The sequence below is a fragment of the Ursus americanus genome, chromosome 30 (genome assembly GCF_024610735.1).
Source record: "Ursus americanus isolate L20-20 chromosome 30, mUrsAme1.1.p, whole genome shotgun sequence".
NCBI classification, from domain to species: domain Eukaryota; kingdom Metazoa; phylum Chordata; class Mammalia; order Carnivora; family Ursidae; genus Ursus; species Ursus americanus.
The window spans coordinates 32,144,333-32,165,196 of NC_142156.1; the positions used below are offsets into that span (position 1 = coordinate 32,144,333).

At 45.3% G+C, this 20,864-nt stretch overlaps 1 protein-coding gene and 1 gene segment (V, D, J or C); both read right to left on the minus strand.

Moving 5' to 3' along the window:
• The window catches only part of LOC123792759 (immunoglobulin lambda-1 light chain-like), a 343,464-nt gene that overhangs the window by 78,328 nt on the left and 244,272 nt on the right, over positions 1-20,864 (minus strand). The window lies entirely within an intron of this gene.
• Positions 1-20,864, minus strand: part of LOC123792755 (immunoglobulin lambda-1 light chain-like) — a 388,881-nt gene that overhangs the window by 74,282 nt on the left and 293,735 nt on the right.

Below are 20,864 nucleotides of genomic sequence, written 5' to 3' on the forward strand. Positions count from 1 at the left end.
GCTCAGACCAGGTGACTGAGGAGGAAGAGAGGAGCCCCTAGCTTCCTCCAAGCAGCTCTCAGGTCAGAAATGTGCCTTGATCTCCAAATTTGGTATGATGCTCACATTCCTGGGGTTAGAACACAATCACTGTCCCACCCATTCTGCCTGGGGACTTTCCGGGGCTGGCCCAGGGCCTTCCAGAATCCTGGCCATGGGGCTGACCTGGTCCCTCTGAGACATGCGGACAACACCTGAGTCAGGGTGAGGTGGTCCTGTGACCTCCCTTGTTCCTCCTCCTGCTTCAGGTCCCCTCTGCGTCCCCCAGACACACTGTGGTCCCATCCTTAGCATGTCATCAGAATGGGAAACTCTCTCATTCTGAGGTTCATTCATCATTTTGTAGGTGGAAGTTTCCTTGTTAAACAACTGCCTGATGTTAGGATTCATCAGGATTTCTAGTCCGTTCACGCATGGTGCTGTTTTCTCTACGACAGGCCCCACCCACAGCAGACCAGCAACTGGCATTGTCAGCCATTTCATTCCTTTTAATTTTTTCATCAATGTTTCATGCAAACCCGTGAAAAGGTCTGAAACCACGAGAAGCAAACTTCGAGGTTGTGGTCTTGTGAGGGTCCACACGATCACATGTTCCCCCACGGTGTGAGCTCTAGGGCCTGAGCCGTGGTCCCTGCAGGCCATGGGAATCACGTCACTCTGCAGACAGTGTCACAAGGAGGCTGCCGATGCTCCTGCCAGGGACCAGGGTCTCTGAGTGCTCTGCCTGCTGCCCCCTGAGATGCTTCTGAGCAAAGGAGCTGTAGCCCCAGGTCTGAGCTGGGGTGGAGGTGGGGAAGGAGAGGCAGAGTGTGAGTCATCGGGGTGTCTCTGGACGTGCCCAGCACAGAGGAGTCAGTCCCCGGGAACCCTGGTGGACAGAGAGGGGACGCGAATTTCCCAGGTGAGGTGCTCACTGTGTCAGGACTCCTGGCAGTGTCCTGGGTGACACTGGGTGTCTGACCCTCAGAACATGGTCCTTGCAGCCTGAGAAGATAGGATGGGTCATCCTGACAGCCTCCGTGTACTGAACCCTGGAGCCCTGCTGACCCCCAGGCCCGGTGTCCCTGTGAGGCTCCCCTGGGCAGCCCCAGCCTCTGTCCTGCTGCTCCTGCTGCAGCTCTGCTGCCCCCTGCTGGTGGAGGAGGACTCAGACCCTGAGCTTCCCTCCTGCAGGTCACCTCAGCACCTGTCACCTGAGGAAGGGTGTGGACCAGGTTTTCCTGTCTCCCACAGGCAGCTGCCCCTGGCGCAGCCCAGCCCAGCACAGAAGGTCACATACACGGTGCAGGAGGCAGGACAGGTGGGGTTTCTGTATTTGTTCCAGGGTTGAAACGCCCTGGCCTGGCCTCTTGTGTTCATACAACAGGGAGAGTGCAGGGTACAGTGTAGTGCATCTGAAACGGGTCAGGGTGCAGACAAACCTGTGTGATGTCCCACAGCCAGCAGATTCCTGTGTATTTAGGAATCAGGACCGATGCTTCCTGCATCCCCATCAGTGTAGTTGAGTCATCAGAGCAACAGGTGATGCTTCTGGAGCTAAGTTCAGTTGTGCAGGCAAACCTTCAGTTTTGATGTTATTAGTGTTGTTTTTTACTACTTTTTATTATTCCAGCCCGCATCTGCTGGTGTTTGGTGTGGGAGAATTTTTACCGTGACCTAGTCTGTCGTTTTGTGGAACCGGGAACCTGCTCATTCAGACTTGGCTCCAATCACACAAGATGCAGGTCACAGTGCAGCTGACAGCTTGTCCTCCGATTCCCACAGAGGGAGACAGGAGACTCCACCTCCAAGGTCGACTTCCGAGATCACATGGAGTCTCTCTAATTAGTAAGACGCTTACACTGTTACGTATGATTTGATTTAAACAAAATGTTTCTTACTTGAGATAAGGTTCCCCATTTCACAGCAGGTGAAGCGAAAGTCCAGAGAGGCTCGCTTCCCAGAAAAACAGAGAGAAGTGCGGGCGAGTCCAGGGGAGGAGTCCAGGCATTCTGGATACAGACCTGGGGCTCTTGGGGGCAGAGCTTGGCCAGGGCATGAGGGAGTGTGAGGCCAGGCCTGGCTGCAGGGTATATGTCCCTGGACTCACTGTCATCCCCAAACTGGCTGGTGTATAAAGGAGCCCCTGAGCCTGCACGTGGGGAGGATCTGTGAGGCCAGTGGAGGCTGTTTGGCTGTGCAGGGTCCTGGCCTGGGTCCTGCTGGCTCTGCTCTGCATTATTGCTTGGTCCTCTCTGTCCTGAGCAGGTGGGAATGACAGGGGTCTCATGTTCACACTAATCGGGACAGCTGATTATTATAGGGGATGGTCGGTTCTGTAGTTTCGGGAGCCTGTTGGACTCATTCTCAAGGGTCCCACCCTGCAGCATCCCCTGGGCTGAGCCGAGGGCCAGGCTCATGCTGCGGTCCTGTGGGTGCTGATTCTGTGGCACGGCTTGGGGGCAGGTCCTTGGAGAGTGAGGTGGGGAGATGGTGAAGAGGGGCATCAGCTAAGGGTTCAGGCCACAGTGGAGACCTCAGATTTCTGTCTTCTCAGTTTGCCACTGAGCCTGACTACCCCAAACCTCTCTCATGCCCTCTCTGGTCCCCGTGAGAATGCTCCTTTTCAGGCTGGTGGAGAGAATCTCTGCTTCTGGGCGGGCTTCATGGGTGGTTCATGTGGAGAGCTGCCCATCTCTGGGCTCCATAGGGGAGCTCTTGTCACTGTGTTTGAACATCTTAAAGGCTCCAGTCAGAAGGGGGCTATGAGGATATTCTATTAGCTATGCTCATGCAATATGCCCTGTGAATATTTCTTCTTTTCTCTTGTGTGTAAAATACATAACAGAAAATGTTTCATTCTAATTATGTTTAAAGTTCACCTCATCCTCCCAGATTTTCTATCCGGTCCCTGAGAATGTTTCATATCCCACATTTTGGAGCAGAATTGATGGGAATTTTCCTGAATTTTTGCTTAGATTTTAGTGTCATTTCATATACTGTGGGGATCTTATTTGCAGTATCTACTTGGGTGTTACTGTGAACCTCAGTCCAACAACCTCTGACAATCTGTGCCTTTCAATAGTGTATAGACCATTTCCTGCATGTGACTAGCATCACCATTTCAATATGGCATCCACGTATTTATTTTCTATTTGTCCCATGTTATCTTTGCTCTCTCTTTCCATTTGTCTGTTTGTTTTTTTTTTTTTGTAGTGGAACATTTTTTTATGTTTTTAGGCTTTTGTTGTTTTTTGTGTTCTGCTTTTTGTTGTGTTTATGAGCTATTAGTTCGTGCGATCCTCTGATCAGTGACTTGTAATTGTCTACATTCTGGGGATGTTATCCCATGTTATATGGAATATAAGAACCTGAGACAGATATCGACCCTCAATTCCACGGTCATGTAATCTGTGACACATCAGGAAAAAACTTTCAATGGGAATAAGACAGTATCTTCAATAAATGGTGCTGAGAAAAGTGGACAGCTATATACAGAGGAATGAAACTCGACCATTCTCTTACACCATACACAGAGATAAACTCTAAAAGGATGAAAGAGTTCGATTTGAGACAGGAATCCATTAAGAGCATAGAGGAGAACATAGGCTGTAACCTCTTTGAGATCGGCCACAGCAACCTCTTTCCTGACACTTCTCCAAAGGCAAGGGAAACAAAAGCGAAAATGAACTTTTGGGACCTCATCAAGATAAAAAGCTTCTGCACAGTAAAGGAAACAGTCAATAACACAAAGAGGCAACCCATAGAATGGGAGAAGATATGTGCAAATGATACTACAGATAAAGTGCTGGTATCCATGATCTATAAAAAACTTCTCAAACTCAACACTCAAAAAACAAATAATCAAGTCTACCAATGGGCAAAAGATATGAACAAACCCTTTCCCAATGAAGACATATGAATGGCTCACACAAACATGAAAAAATGTTCACCATCATGAGCCATCAGGGAAATTCAAATCAACACCACATTGAGATACCACCTTACACCAATTAGAATGGCAAAAATTGATAAGAACAAGAAATAATTGTTGGCAAGGATGTGGAGAAAGGGAAACCCTCTTACACTGTTGGTGGGAATGCTAGTTGGTACAGCCACTTTGGACAACAATGTGGAGGTTCCTCAAAAAGTGAAAAATAGAGCGACCTTATGACCCAGCAATTGCACTACCAGGAATTTACCCCAGAGATACAGATGTAGTGAAAAGAAGGGCCATATGGACCCCAATGTTCACAGCAGTAAAGTCCACAATAGCCAACCTGTGGAAGGAGCCAAGATGCTATTCAACAGACAAATGGATAAAGAAGACGTGGTCCATATATACAATGGAATATTACTCAGCCATCAGAAAGGATGATTACCCAACATTTGCATCAACATGGATGGAACTGGAGGGGATGATGCTAAGTGCAATACATCAAGCAGAGGAAGACAAGTATCATATGGTTTCACTTGTTTGTGGAACATGAAGAATAGCAGGGAGATCATTAGGAGAAGGAAGGGAAAAATGAAGGGTGGGGGAAGGAGATGGGGAGACAAACCATGAGAGACTGTGCACTCTGGGAAACCAACTGAAGGTTTCAGAGGGGAGGGGCTGGGGGCATGTGCTAGCCCGGTGAAGGGTATTAAGGAGGGCAATTATTGCATGGAGCACTGGGTGTTATTTGCAAACAACGAATCATGGAACACTACATCAAAAACTAATGATGTACCGTATGGTGACTAAAATAACATAATTAAAAAATCTCATTTGATGAACAGAGGTGTTTAATTTTAATGTAGTCCAATTCATCAATTTTTTTCTTTATGATTACTGCTTCTTTTGTATTGTCCAAAAAATCTTTGCCTACTCCAAAGTCATGGAAGTGTTTTCCTGTGATATATCCCATACTTTTATTGTATTACTTTTATAATTAGATCTACAATTAAATCAAGTGGTCACATTAAAAAAATAGAACCTGATGATAATTTCTCTTACCTCTCAGCACATTTGCTATGATTTTCATATGTGTAATTTTACATATAATAGAAATTCCAACACACCTAGTTATTATATTTGCTATAGATAAGCAAGTATCTACTAAAGAGATTTAGATATGGAAAAAGTCTTAATTTTTATCCCTATAGTTAGCATTTCTGATTTTTACATTCATTCTGTAGATTCAGATTCTTTCTGGAATCACCTTCTCCTGCCTGAGGGATGTCTGCTTATTGCTTGTATTATGGGTCATTTGATGAGCAATTCTCTCAGTTTCTATATATGGGGAAATTTTTTATTCAGCTTTAATTTTGAAGAATATTTTCCCTGGATGAAGAACCCTTCTTTCAGTAATTTAGAGCTGTGAATCCACTGTCTCTCGCGGGAAGTTCTGTGAGTGCAAAATCCGCTAGAATCCTTCTCTTTGTTCCCCTGAGTACAGGTGTTTTCTGAGGCTCCTTCTAAGACTGTCTCTTTGTCATTGCCTTAAATGTTTGATATTGTTAGGTTTGGATTTTTGATTGTTATTATAACGACTTCTTGATCTTCAGCTTTGTTGAGATTCTGACCTGTCACTTTTGAATTTTCATCAAATTTGGAACATTTTGGCCAATTAATCTTAATATTTTCCTATCCTCTGCGCCCCACTGTCTCTACTTTTCTGACACGATCACACCCTATTCCATTGCTAAAGGTGCCTTCCAGGTCATGATTCTCTGTTCACTTTTAAATCTTTTTCTTTCACTTTGTAGTGTCTGTGCTGCGTCTTCCGGTTCCCTCACGTGTTGGTCTTGTCCTGTCTGCTGTTATTCTCAACCCTTGTATTTGTGATCTGAGATGTTGCAGATTTCATCTCAAGGACTTTGACTTCTATTTTTTAATTTTCTTCTTGTCTCCCGTTAACATATCATTTGACGAGTTAATGACTACATTTTGACTGCACATTGCATCATCATTCTTGCTGGAGTCTCCAGTCTTCTGGTCTCCCTGCATCTTCCAGACCTGGTGCCCCAGGACTCTGTCACCAATTTCTAAATTAACTTTCTGTCTCTGTGTGTGTGTGTGTGTGTGTGTGTGTGTGTAACATATGATTATACATCCAGGTGTATATGAGATACATGTCTTATTGGATCTGTAATCTTTGAGGAATCCCAGCTAGTTCACCTTACCAAGTCTTATTTTTGTAGTTCAGATGGCTTTCTTTTAATGGCTTATTTAACTTATCATGTATGTCCTTGTGTCATAATATAATTCACACGGAGAATAAGGATGTGATAACATGATATTCTTTCCACCATCAATTTTGCTGACATTGTCATATATCTCATTTTTCTATCCATTATAAATCACAACCTATTGTTCTTATTTCTGCTTAAACAGTTGACTATCTTTTATAGACAGTAACCAATAAAATCTTATTATATTTATCAATATAGTTTTGATATCCGACACTTAGTATAACTTTGCATAGATTCACATTTCAATCTGTCACCCTTTCCTTCTGTCCAAGGGGCGTCCTTTACTGTTGCTGCGGGTCTGCGGGTCTGAGATGTTTAGTCTGAGAAGGGTTTATTTTGTTTTCAGTTTTCAATGACCTTTTCCCTCGGTAAACATCAAAGTTGACAGGTATTTTCTATTAGTACTTTGAGACCATTGCTCCCCTGTATTCTTGCTCACCCAGCTTGAGACGAGGAAGGTGCTCCCACCACGATGTGAGCTCCTCTGTAGCCACTGGTCTCTCCTCTCTGGCCGTGAGAGCGTCTGCATCACTGGTTTGTAGCCATTTCATTACGACGTGTGTGGTGCTGTCTCTCCTGTTCCCTTCTCAGAGGTTTTTTGAACTTCCGGCTAATAAGTTTCACCAAGCTTGGAATATTTTGCATATTATTTCTTCAAATGTTTTTCTATTAACCACCTGCTCCCCACCTTCTCTCCCTTAGTTACTCCAATTACACACTTGAGGCTGCAGGAAGTTGTCCTAAGCACACCGGTCTTTATTCATCTTTTCCAGCTTTACTCTTTCTGTTCCAACTGAAGACTTTTCATTGCCATGAAATCAAGCTCACTAATCTCTTCTTTCTCTTGCAGCATCGCATAAGCTGACAACATCACAAGGTGTTTCAGATCATGTAATTTCATTTAGAGATGTTTTAAAACATTGGTCTTAGAAAATATCTTCCGTGTCTTCTTCTCACGTGTTCAGTCATTCCTTCACCTCCAGTCAGAAATGAAACATAGTTAAAACTACTGTGCTCGTTCCCTTCTCTGATTCACCTTGTGCAGAGCCTGTCGGGTGCACTGGTGGGGAGAGAGGTATGGGGACCTCAGATCTGATGACCAGGGTGAGACCCACTCCCTGCTCTGTGCAAGGGCCTCCTGGGGCCGGAGGAGAGTGTGACACAGATGGAGAAGAGGTTTGTGTCTCAGTTCCCCATCTGTCCGTGTCACCCTGAGCATCAGCACTGCTGTCCCACACCTGACAGTAATAGTCAGCCTCATCCTCAGCCTGGGCCCTGCTGATGGTCAGGGTGGCCGTGTTCCCAGAGTTGGTGCCTGAGAACCGGTCAGGGATCCCTGAGGGCCGGGTGCTATCACCATAGATAATCAGCACGGGGGCCTGGCTCGGCTTCTGCTGGTACCACTGAGCACTTTTCCTTCCAATGTTGTTTCCCCCACACGTGATCTTGGCAGTCTGTCCCAGGTTCACCGACATAGAGGGGGGCTGAGTCAGCACGTAGGAGGCCATGGAACCTGCAAGAGAGAAGATGAAAGGTCGGGTTCCAGCCTTGGTGTCTTCCCTGGATATTCACACCTGCTGGCTTGAGGTCTTTCGAGTCCCTAGGCCACTTCCTCCTTGCTGTCATCTTAGATCCTGGGACACCTGGACCTGCCTGGTGGATGGAGACTTTGAATAAATGAAAAACACCCACCCCATTTCTATGGGCAGGCGCAGCCCATGGGGCTCACAAGGAGTCAGGGAGCACAGTGGGGGTTATCACCCCACCAGACCCTCATCCCACTGCAGGGCCTCAATCATCCTGCCCCCCACTGACAGTCTACTGCTGATCTCAGACTCAGTGCCAGGATTGTCCCAGACCCCAGGGCTGGGGCGGTGTGAGCCTGGGCCCAGCACCTGTGCAGTGAGCCAGGAATCCGAGGAGGAGAGGGGTCCAGGCCATGGTGCAGGTGCCTCGACTTTGCTCCCTGAGGCCCAAGGCTGAGCAGGGTTCCTCCCAGGCCTCTCTTATCCCCTTGCTGGAGACACCTGCAGGTTATGCAAATCAGCCAGAGCCCAGAGATTGCTGCTGAGGGGCTTGTGGTTTTAGAAATGGGCTCAGCTCCAAGGGGCAGAGATGGGAGGGGACAGCCCCTGCAAACCCATCCTCAGCCCTGGGGATTCTCATTCACCTGTGTTCCCATATTCCGGGGTCCAAACTCTATTCCTCTCCGTATTCTGACCTGGCTCCTTGGTGGGTGTGGTCACAGCAGATCTGGGAGGTGGAGTCTGTCTGCGTTTCCTGAACCCATCATAGAATGTTTACTCTCAAGGTACTAGAGGATCATAGGTCAGTGTGTGTCCTACCCCTGGTCTGTGTTGCTGAACATCAGAACATGAACAAAATTCCTCCCTTGCCAGGTGCACGTGATTTTTAGGGAGTCACTGAGGTGTCGTAGGATTCTCTGCCAAGGAGGAGCTCCTGGGACAGTTCATAGATGCTGTGCCTCAGTATCCCCAGGGTGTGCTCCGTGCCAGGGTCAGACTCAGTGCCTGAGCAAGGATTGACACTGACTGAGTGTAGCGGGAATGGGGTTGGGTGGAGTGTCGTGTGGCCCTGGACCTGTGGTAGAGACAGAGACAGATTCCACAAGGGAGAGATGAGAGACCCCGAGTCAGAATTTTACATGAGAGCAAAGGTGATAGTGCAGAAAACCTACACCTTTACCTTCTGGTCTCAGGTCCTGGTGACCAGCCCTCCCTATAGAAGCCTTGAGGCTTTGCCAGGTGATCTCTGCTGCCCCCCAGTGGCCGCTGCACACTGGCGGCTGGAGGTGCAAACTCCTTCCTCCGGGTGGAGAATCAGAACCCACTGCTCACATCCTGAGTCCCCCTGATCCACGCATGCTGACCCAGGGGAGGATTTTCTCTTCTCTGTGGGGACCCTGCCAGCCTCAGGGCCAGACAGGAGGTGTCAGATTAACCATGAAAATAGGAAGAGGCTCATGTGAAGAGAAGGCAGGGCCCATCTGAGGTATCAGGGCTCATGTCTCTGGGGTGGTAGGTGGTCATGGGTGTGGTTCTGGGGCTGGGCCCTGGGGACACAGGACACAGGGACGGCCTCTCCCTTGTTCTGTCTGCTGGAGCACCTCAGAGTGTGACGATGCCTCCTTCTCCAAGGACAGACACAGGAGGACACTCAACCAACAGGAACGTCCTCAGACCCAGCTTGGTCGGCCATGGGTCCCACCCTGAGAGATCAGTGTGAATAAGACGCAAGTCTTTCTTGGATCCTGCCTTGGGTGGAGCAGCACAGGGGAACAGTTGCTTTGGTGAGACGGCACACAGTTACCAACCCCGCCTACCTGTATCTCGTCTACTAGAACCATTGAGAAGTCACACTATTGATATTCTCAGCTCTGTGTAGGTCAGCATTGACCCTGTGGCCCAGAGCTAGGCCATCGATGTGTCATTCCACTGGGGGTCTTTTTGGGGAGTTTTGTCTGTGAATGAAAGGAACAGACTAGATTTATGCAGTGCTCTTCCTCTTGTACCCGTTTGTGAGAGCTGGAGCTGCAGCAGCCATCCTGAGGTCTATTGTCAACCACAAGACAAAGCAAAGCCTCCATAGCAGTGATGGTGGGAGAGAAAGTGAGAGGAATTGGCAAACGTATGACCCAGTGGGGACATTTCTATGAACGAGTGATACGGAGGAAAAACCACAGGGCTGGTTTAAGAGGTTTCCTTGTGATAGGCAAAGAACTCTGATACCTAACTATATTAGTCCTGCAGCCTTTATCTGGGACACCCCTGTATAATATGGGTGGAGGGCATTCTCCAATAATTCAACATTTGAGCAGAGTCCTTGGTTTATTCCACCTGGACAGAGACCAGGACCGAAGTGGCTTTATTCTAACCTACAGTCTCTGAGTCAGTTTGACTGGATGGTCACAGAGTTGGAAGAAACACAATAAGGAAAGTGGTGAAAGATGTCTGAGGAAGACATATGTGAGGAGAACCCACCCCCAAATGAACACAGAGCTATTTGTGTTCCATGAAAATGCCCACAAAAGTGTGTCCTCAAAGGGAAATGGTGTTAATAATCAGGTGGAAAATATGACACATCTGAGGACAGTGGTCAGCGTTCTTTTCCATCCGTCCTTGAACTTGTCCATTGGCCCTTAGCAAAGTGGCCATGTTGCAAGTTGGGAGGTTATTCATGGGATAATCCCTAGGGAGTTCCACTCATAAAGCTGACAAGGCTATGGCCACTTTTCAGGACCACTCTGCCAACAGCAGAGACTAGCCCTGAGTTCCCAGGGCGAGACCCTTCCCTTGGAGTCAGCCAGGAGCCTGGTGGCAGATGAATTACATCAGACCTCATCCATCATGGAAGGGATAGCTCTGTCCTTATTGGAATAGACCTTTCCCTATGTAGGGACATGCTTTCTTGGACGGCAGTGCTTCTTCCCAAACTGTAACCCTTGGACTTAATGCCTCACCCACTCTTGTAGTACACAGTGCAGCTTCTGTCCAAGGCTCACAGTTCCCATCAGAAAAGGGCGGCAGTGTGCCGATGTCCATGGAGCTCGCTGGTTGTACCATGTTCTCCACCACTTAAACAGCTGGCTTGAATGAACGGACTACTGGCCTCTTGCAGACCTGTTACTGTCCCGCCACATGACACCCCCTTGTGGGGCTGGGGCAAGATTTGGCAGGAGGTGATATTTGCACTGAATCTGTCCAATATGTGATGCTGTTTCTCCCATAGCCAGCGTTCATGGGTCCAGGAATGAAGAGGTGGACTTGGGAATGTCCCCACTCACTGATATTCTGGGTGGCCCACTGCAAAATTTTCACTCCTTGTCACCGTGACCCTATAGTCTACTGCCCTAGAGGTCTTTTTTTAAATAATAATATTTTTTTATTTTATTATGTTAGTCACGGTACAGTACATCCCCAGCCTTTGATGCAAAGTTCCATGATTCATTACTTGCATATAACACCCAGTGCACCATGCAATACGTGCCCTCCTTAATACCCATCACCAGCCTATCCCATTTCCCCACCCCCTCCCTCCCCTCTGAAGCCCTCAGTTTGTTTTCCAGAGTCCATAGTCTCTCATGCTTCATTCCCCCTTCTGATTACCCCCCCTCTTCTTCCCTTTCTTCTCCTACCGATCTTCCGACTTCTTGTGTTCCATAAATGAGTGAAACGATATGATAATTGTCCTTCTCTGCTTGACTTATTTCGCTTAGCATTGTCTCTTCCAGTCCCGTCCATGTTGCAGCAAATGTTGAGAAATCATTCTTTCTGATGGCTGAGTAATATTCCCTCGTATATATGGACCACATTCTCTTAATCCAGTCATCTGTTGAAGGGCATCTCAGTTCCTTCCACAGTTTGGCTATTGTGGACAATGCTACTATGAACATTGGGGTGCATAAGGCCCTTCTCTTCAGTACATCTGTATCTCTGTGGTAAATACCCAGTAGCGCAATCGCTGGATCATAGGGTAGCTCAATTTTTCACTTTTTAAGGGACCTCCACAGTGTTTTCCAGAGTGGCTGTACCAACTTGCATTCCCACCAACAATGTAAGAGGGTTCCCTTTCTCCACATCCTCTCCAAAAATTGTTGTTTCCTGCCTTGTCAATTTTTGCCTTTCTAACTGGCGTAAGGTGGTATCTCAATGTGGTTTTGATTTGAATTTCCCTGATGGCTAATGATTTTGAACATTTTTTCATGTGTCTGTTAGCCATTTGTATGTCGTTATTGGAAAAGTGTCTGTTCATATCTTCTGCCCATTTTTTGATTTATTTGTTTCTTGTGTATTGAGTTTGAGAAGTTCTTTGTAGATCTTGGATACCAGTCTTTTATCTGTAGCATCATTTGCAAATATATTCTCCCATTCCGTGGGCTGCCTCTTAGTTTTTTTACTGTTTCCTTGGCTGTGTGGAAGCTTTTAATCTCGATGAAGTCCCACAAGTTCATTTTTTTTTCTTTTGCTTCTCTTGGCTTTGGAGATGTGTCATGAAAAATGTTGCTGTGGCTGATCTCATAGAGGTTGCTGCCTATGTTCTCCTCTAGGATTTTGATGGATTCCTGTTGCACATTGAGGTCTTTCATCCATTTGGAGTTGATCTTTGTGTATGGTGTGAGAAAGTGGTCAAGTTTCATTCTTTTGCATGTAGCTGTCCAATTTTCCCAGCACCATTTATTGACGAGACTGTCTTTTTTCTACTGGATGTTTTTTCCTGCTTTGTCAAAGGTTAGTTGCCCAAAAAGCCAAGGGTCCTTTTCTGGCTTCTCTCTTCTGTTTCATTTGTCTGTATGTCTGTATATGTGCCAGTACCATGCTGTCTTTGTGATCACAGCTTTGTAGTATAGGTTGAAATCCAGCATTGTGATGCCCCCAGCTTTGTTTTTCCTTTTCAACAATTCCTTGGCAATTCGGGGCCTTTTCTGGTTCCACACAAATTTAAGGGCTGTTAGTTCCAGATCTTTGAAAAATATCATTGGTGTTTTAATTGGGATGGCATTGAAAGTGTAGCTTGCTCTGGGTAGCATAGACATTTTAACTATGCTAATTCTTCCATTCCATGAGCATGGAATATTTTTCCATCTTTGTATGTCTTTTTCAATGTCTTTCAAGAGTGATTTGTTGTTTCTAGAATATAGTTCCTTTACGTCTCTGGTTAAGTTAATTCTGAGATAACAGGATTTTTGGTGCTATTGTAAATGGAATGGATTCCCTATTTCTCTTTCTTCAGTCTCATTGTTCATGTATAGAAATGCAACTGATTTCTGAGCATTGATTTTGTATCCCACCACATTACTGAATTGCTCAATCACTTCTAGTAGTTTGGGGGTGGATTCTTTTGGGTTTTCCATATAGAGTATCATGTCAGTTGTGAAGAGAGACAGTTTGACTTCTTCTTTGCCAATTTGGATACCTTTTATCCCTTTTTTTTTTCTGATTGCTGTTGCATGGACTTCTAGTACTATGTTGAATAATAATGGCGATAGTGGGCATCCTTGTCGTGTTCCTCATCTTAAGGGAAAGGCTTCCAGCTTTTCCCCATTGAGAGTGATATTTGCTGCAGGCTTTTCATAGATGGTTTTTATGAAATTGAGGAATGTACCCTCTATCCCTACACTCTGAAGTGTTTTAATCAGGAAAGGATGCTGTATTTTGTGAAATATTTAATGCATTTATTGAGAAGACCATACCGTTCTTGACTCTTTTCTTGTTGATATGACCTATCGCACTGATCAATTTGCAAATAGTGAACTAGCCTTGCATCCCAGGGATGAATCCCACTTGGTCATGATGGATAATCCTTTTAATGTACTGTTGGATCCTATTAGCTAGGATCTTGTTGAGAATTTTGGCGTCCATATTCATCAGGGAAATCGGTCTGCAATTCTCCTTTTTGATGGGGTCTTTGCCTGGTTTGGGGATCAAGGTAATACTGGCCTCATAGAATGAGTTTGGTAGTTTTTCTTCTGTTTCTACTATTTTGAAACAGCTTCAGGAGAATAGGTATTATTTCTTCTTTGAATGTTGGTAGAATTCCCCGGGGAATCCATCAGGCCTGGACTCTTGTTTTTCGGGAGGTTTTTGATCACTGCTTCAATGTCTTCATAATTAATCGGTCTGTTTAAAAAATCAATTTCTTCCTGTTTCAGTCTTGGTAGTTTATAGGTTTCTAGGGAGTCATCCATTTCTTCCAGACTATTTAATTTATTGGCATAAAGCTGTAGATAAAAGTTTCTAATGATCCTTCCTATTTCCTTGGTGTTGGTTGTGACCTCTCCCTTTTCATTCATATTTTCATTACTTTGGGTCCTTTCTCTATTCTTTTGAATGAGTCTTGCCAGTGGCTTATCGATCTTATTTATTCTTTCAAAGAACCAGCTTCTAGTTCTGTTGATCTGCTCTATTTTGCTCCTGGTTTCTAATTCACTGATCTCTGCTCTAATCTTGATCAACTGCTTTCTTGTGCATGGATTAGGCCTATTCTTCTGTTCGTGTTCCAGCTTCTTGAGGTGAGAATATAAAAACTGTGTTTTAGATTGTTCTATTCTTTTGAGTGAGGCTTGGATGGCTATGTATTTTCCCCTTAGGACTGCTTTTGCAGTGTCCCATAGGTTTTGGACCATTGTGTTTTCATTCTCATTTGTCTCCATAAGTTGATTAAATTGATTTTTGATTTACTGGTTTATCGAATCATTCTTGAGCAGGATGGTTCTTAGTTTCCAAGTATTTGAGTGTCTTCCAAATTTTTCCTTGTGATTGAGTTCCAATTTCAAAGCATTGTGGTCTGAGAATATGCAGGGAATAATTTCAATCTTTCGGTATTGGTTGAGACCTGTTTTGTGACCCAGCATATGGTCTATTCTGGAGAACGTTCCATGTGCATTTGAAAAGAATGAATATTCTTTTGTTCTGGGGTGTAGTGTTCTATATATATCTATGAGGTCCATCTGGTCTAGTATGGCATTCAAAGCTCTTGTTTCTTTGTTGATTTTCTGCTTAGGTGATCTGTCTATTGCGAGAGTGGAGTGTTGAGGTCCCCTACTATTAATGTATTTTTATCTATATGTGTCTTTATTCTGGTTAAGAGTTGGCTTGTGTATCTTGCTGCTCCCCTGTTGGGGGCGTATTTATAATTGTCACATCCAGTTGTTGGATACATCCTTTAAGAATAATATAGTGTCCCTCAGAGTGCATAGTCTCTCATGCTTCATTCCCCCTTCTGAGAAACAAACTGAGGGCTTCAGAGAGGAGGGGTGGGGGAATGGGATGGACTGGTGATGGGTAGTGGAGAGGGTACGTGCTGCATGGTGCACTGGGTGTTATACGCAACTAATGAATCATACAACATTTCATCGGAAACCAGGGATGTACTGTATGGTGACTAGCATAATATAATAAAAAAACATTAAAAAAAGAATAATATAGTGTCCTTCTGTATCTCTAATTACAGTCTTTAGTTTAAAATCCAATCTGTCTGATCTGGGACTTGCTACCCCAGCTTTCTTTCGAGGTTCATTGGCATGAAAAATGGTTTTCCATCCCTTCACTTTCAGTCTGGATGTATCTTTAGGTTCAAAATGAGTCTCTTGCAGACAGCAAATGGATGGGTCATGTCTTTTTATCCAATCTGCAACCCTGTGGCATTATGGGAGCATTTAGGCCATTCACATTGAGAGTGATTATTGAGAGATATGATTTTAATGATGTCATGCTGCCTCTAAAGTCTGTGTTTCTATAGATTGTGACTTTCTGTTCTGTATCACTCTTTGGGCCTTTTTACTTTTATAGAACCCCCCTTAATATCTCCTGCAGGGCTGGTTTCATGGTTATGAAGTTGGTCAATGACTGGCAATTCTGGATGGTCCTTATCTCTCCATCAATTCTGAATGACAGCCTTTCTGGATAAAGGATCCTTGGCTGCATGTTTTTCTCTGAAAGAGCTTTAAAAATGCCCCCCCCAACCCTTTCTCTCATTGCAGGTCTGTGTAGACAAGTCTGACGTGATCCTGATATTTTTGCCTTTAAAAGTGAGGAATTTCTTTGCCGTGGCCACTTTCAATACTGTATCCTTGGATCTAATATTTGTGAAATGCACTATGACGTGACGTGGCATAGCTTTGTCATGGCTGAATTTGGGAGGGGTCCTCCCTGCCTTACGGACACAAATGCTTGTTTCCTTTGGTAGATTAGGGAAGCTTTCAGCTACAATTTGTTCAAATATCTCTTCTAGACCTCTCTCTTTCTCCACCCCCTTGGGGATGCCGATGATTCTGACATTGGAACCTTTCATTGAGTCAGTAGTCTCCTGTAACCTACATTCGTGAGATTGGATTTTCTTGAGCCAAGTTTCTGTTTTAGTTTTCTCTTCTACCATCCCATCCTCCAATTCACTAATTCACTCTTCTGCCTCATTCACCCTGGCCATCAGAGCATCTAGTTTTGACTGCATTTGATTCATAGGATTTTTAATTTCTGCCAGATTCACTCTCATTTCTGCCCTTAGAAATTCAGTATTCTCATTAATATTTTCAATAATATTTTTTTTCAAGCCTACGCATCATCTTGACCATTGTTACTCTGAACTCCATTTCTGATAAGTTGGTTATATTCATATCCATTAGTTCTGTGGCAGAGGCCACAGACTCATTATCTTTTGTTTGCTGGGGGGGATTTCTCCTTCTCATCATTCTGATGAGGAGAGGTTGCGGGGTTGCCCAGAGCCCAAATTATTGACCAGGACCCAGGCAGCATGCTCTTGTTTTCTAGGGACCTTAGGGATGTGGGCTTCTTGATTTTTCAGCCTGTCTTCTGGGGGAGGGGCCTGCCACACTGATACTCAGGCCACCCTGTTTGGGTAGAGTCTCCCTGTTCCCTTAGAGGGAGGATAGGGATGGGCACAATGTGAGCTGGGATTTCCGAGCTTTTGTTCTGTGGCAGCTTTCTTTGGCAGTTTTCTGTGGCTCTTCTGAGAGTCAGAGCAGCAGTGGCCAAATCCTAGCCTCTGTCTCAGAACAGAGAGATCATAGTCCGCTCTCCACTGAGCTCTCCTGGCCTCTTTAACTCTGTTTCTGTTAGTGCTGCAAAAAACCCTGCAGTGTCCTGAGTTGTGCACCCCACAGCCGGCATCCCAGCCCTCACTTCCAGGGCCGGCATGTCTCTGTCCTTTATGTTTCTAACTCTCCAGCCGCCAGCTGCCCCTGCGCATGCTCCCGACCTCCCTGTTTCAGTATGGTTCGGGGGCACTCCAGAGCGCTGGTTTTCAGTCTGGCTGCTCGTGAGTTCCCAGGCTCACAGGCTCAGTCTGCTCTCTCTTGTGTTCTGGTCCGCGAGACTGGCCCGCTCCCCAGTGCAGGTGGCTACCGCTTCCCGGCACCTGAGTGCAGAGGCTCGCTCCCCCTTCCGTCAATCTTCTGATATCTGTGCGCGGATTCACAGCTCCCCACTTCGTACCTCAATACTCAGCTCTGGAGATGTTCATTTGTAGAGATCCAGATGTATCTTCCTACGTCTCAGGCTGATTCCGACGGACGTTCATGATGGTCTGGTACTTATACAGCTCGACTCAGTGGACCAGCTGAAAAAGGAGACTCCTACTCCTCCACCATCTTAACTCCTCCTCCCCACCCTCACTTTCTCCTACAGATTGCCCCTGGGACACTTTCTGACCCCTAGTCCTTGTGAGGCTCCCTGGGCAGCCCCAGCTCTGTCCTGCTGCTCCTGCGGCTCCTGGTGCAGCTCTGTTGCCCCTTGCTGGTGGAGGAGGACTCACATCAGGAGCTTCTCTGCTGTGGGTCACCCCACAGCACCTGATACCTGAGAAAGGGTGTGAAGCAGGGAGTCCAGCCTCCATGGGCAGCTGCCCCCCATGCCCTGTGCAGTCCCGCACAGATAGGTCACTTCCAAGGTGCACGGAGGCAGGCACTGTAGCCCAGTGTTGAAATGCCCTGGCCTGGCCCACTGTTACAATAGAAGGCAGAGCAGGATAAAGTGGAGTGCATTTGTGAAGGGTCTGGGTCTGGGTCAGCTGTGTGGTGCCCTGCAGCCTTCCCTTCCCTGTCCACTTAGGAATCCAGACTGATGGTTCCACATCCCAGTTAGTGCTGTCGGGTCACAGTGGGAGTAGGTGATGCTCCTGGCACTGATGTTCACGTGGGCACCTAATCTTTATTATGATTACTACAATCTCTGCTACTGCTGTTTTTATGACAGCCCACATCTCTCGGAGTTTGGGTGGGAGGAAATCTGCACTAGCGTAGTTGGTGGTTTGGATGATGGTGGAAATCTGCTAATTCAGACCTGGACATACAAATTCACATCATCCACGTCAGACTTTTGCTGAGCCCTTTTCTTTGGGTTTCTGCAGAGGACAGACAAGAGACTCCCAACCCAGCACCCACTCACTGAGACCCGGCTGGGACTCTGTTTCTTTAGGATGACTCTGTCAATGTTTTCATATCATTTAATTTCAATACAAGTGTTTCTGATATCATTATAATCTTCCCCATTTCCCAGCACATAAAGTTGAGGCCCAGAGAGGCTAACATCTCAGGAAAGCAGAGGAAAGTGGGGTGAGTCCAGGGTGGAGTGCAGGTGTGCTGGATTCAGATCCCAGGCTTGTCAGGGCAGAGCTTGAGCAGAATGGGAGGGAGGGAGGGTGAGGCCAGGCTGGGCAGCAGGGCTTCTGTCCCTGGGCTCACAATTAACCTCATCCTGGCTGGTCTATAAAGGGGCCCCTTAGCCTGCAAGTGTGGATGGTCAGCAGGGTCCTGCTGAAATGTTCTCTTTGAATATGTCTTCTCTCTAGTGTATGTAAAATACATAACAGAAAATCCCAATTATTTTAAAGGATTCAATTCATTTTCCCAGATTTCCTTTCTTCTCCCTGTGAATATTTCATGTCACACATTGTGGAGCAGAACTGGTGGGAATTATCCTAAAATTTGGCTTGGGGAAGTCAGGGTCATTTCCTTTACTGGAGGATTTTTATTTGCAGCATCTACTTAGATGTTGCTGTGAAACTCAGTCCCACAAAATCTTTTAATCATGGTGTTTAGACCATTTCCTGAATATGATTATTAGTATTGTTTATCTATACCGTGCACGTATTTATTTTCTATGTGTGCCCTCTCTTCTTTGATCCCTCTTTCCATATCTCTTTTTTCTTAAGTAATGGATCTTTTCCATGCTTTCATTTTACTGTTTTTTGTTTTGTTTTGTTTTTGTTTTTTTTTTTTTGCATATGAGCCATAAGTTCCTGCTGCCTTATTATCAGTAAGTGGCAAGAGTCTCCATTCTGGTGCTGCTACCATGTTACATGGAGAATGAGAAGCTGATATCATACCTCTATCTCTCAGCTCCCCAAATATATACTATGATTTTCATACATGTAATGTTACCTCTATTAGAAATTCCAACATACAAAGTTATTATATTTGCTATAGATGGTGAATCATCTGTTAAAGAGATTTTGAAACTAAAGAAGTCTTAATATTTACCCCTGTAGTTAGTACTTCTTCCTTTTCTTTCAGGTTTTATTTATTCTTTGGGGGAGAGAGCGAGCGAGCATGAACGGTGGGGAGGGGCAGAGGGAGAAGTAGACTTCCTGCTGTGCAGGGAGCTCGATGTGGGGCTTGATCCCAGGACTCTGATCATGAGCTGAGCTGAAGGCAGATGCTTAACCGCCTGAGCCACCCGGGGGCCTCTGAGTCTTACATTCATTTTGTAGATTCAGATTCTTTCTGGAATCATTTCCTCCTGCCTGAGGGATGTGCAGTATTATTGCTTCATCAGCTGTTGAAAACTTCTGTCAGTTTTTGTACGTGTGAACATTTTTATCTAGCCTTAATATGAGGGATATTATCCCTAGATGAAGAATTAAGGCTTTTTTCCTACTTTCAGTCATTTAAAGATGTTAATCCACTGTCTCTTGCTGGCATTTCAACCAATGCAAAATCCACTGGAATCCTTCTCTTTTTTCCTTGAGCACAGGGAGTGTTTTCCTCTGTCTGCTTCTAAGACTGTCTCTTGTTCACCGCCTTAAATACTTGATATTGATGCCTCGTTTTGTGGTTGTTTTGTTTTTACTTCTTATTTTTTGTGCTTGAAGTTTGTTGAGATTTTGGACCTGTCACTTTTGAGTTTTCATCAGATTTGGAACATTCTGGCCAATAATTGCTCAAATATTCTTCTATCTTCTGTGCCCCACTGTCTCTCCTTTTCTGAGAGGCCACCTCCTATTATGCTGCTCATGCTGTCCTACAGCTCAGGGGATTCTAGTCACTTTTAAATCTTTCACTTTGCAGCGTCTGTGCTGTGTCTTCAGGTCGCCTCACATGGTCTTCGTCTTGTCATGTCTACGCTCATCTCAGCCCCTGTGTTGGTGGTTCGGGAAGTTGTAGATTTCAACTGTAGGGTTGGACTTGGATCCTGTAATTTTCTTTGTGTCTTCTGTTAACATATGAAACACGCAGAGTAAACATTCTTTCTTGAATCTCCATCCTTCTGTCCTCCCTGCATCTTCCAGACCTGCCCCCCCCATGTTCGCATGACCCATGCCTTGAAATAAGGTTCTGTCCGTCTCTCTGTCTCTGTGTATGTGTGTAGGTCACAAGTGAACAGACATCTGGGTGTGTATGAGATACACGGTCTATTGCATCCGTATTCTCTGGGAATCCTGTTTCATTCACTTTATGAGCTCTTCCTCTTTGTGGTTCAAATGGTTTTATCCTAATGCCTTATTTAGGTTGGAAATCTTCACCTCCTAACTTATTGAAGTGCCTCCTTTCGACAGGATGTCATTCACATGTAGAATAAGTACGTGATAACATGATAGTCTTTCCCCCATCATTTGTCTAAGATTGTTACAATTGTATTTTTACATCCAGTATAGATCATAACATATTCTTATTATTTTTGCTTGAGCAGTTGACTATCTTTTATAGACATCGACCAATAAATCCTTGTTATATTTGTTGATATAGGACTGCTATCTGATACTTTCTATAGCTTTGTGTAGGCTCACATATCCCGAGTCACCCTTTTTTCTGTCCAACAGATCTGCTTTATTGTCGCCTGTGCTGAGGGTCTGCC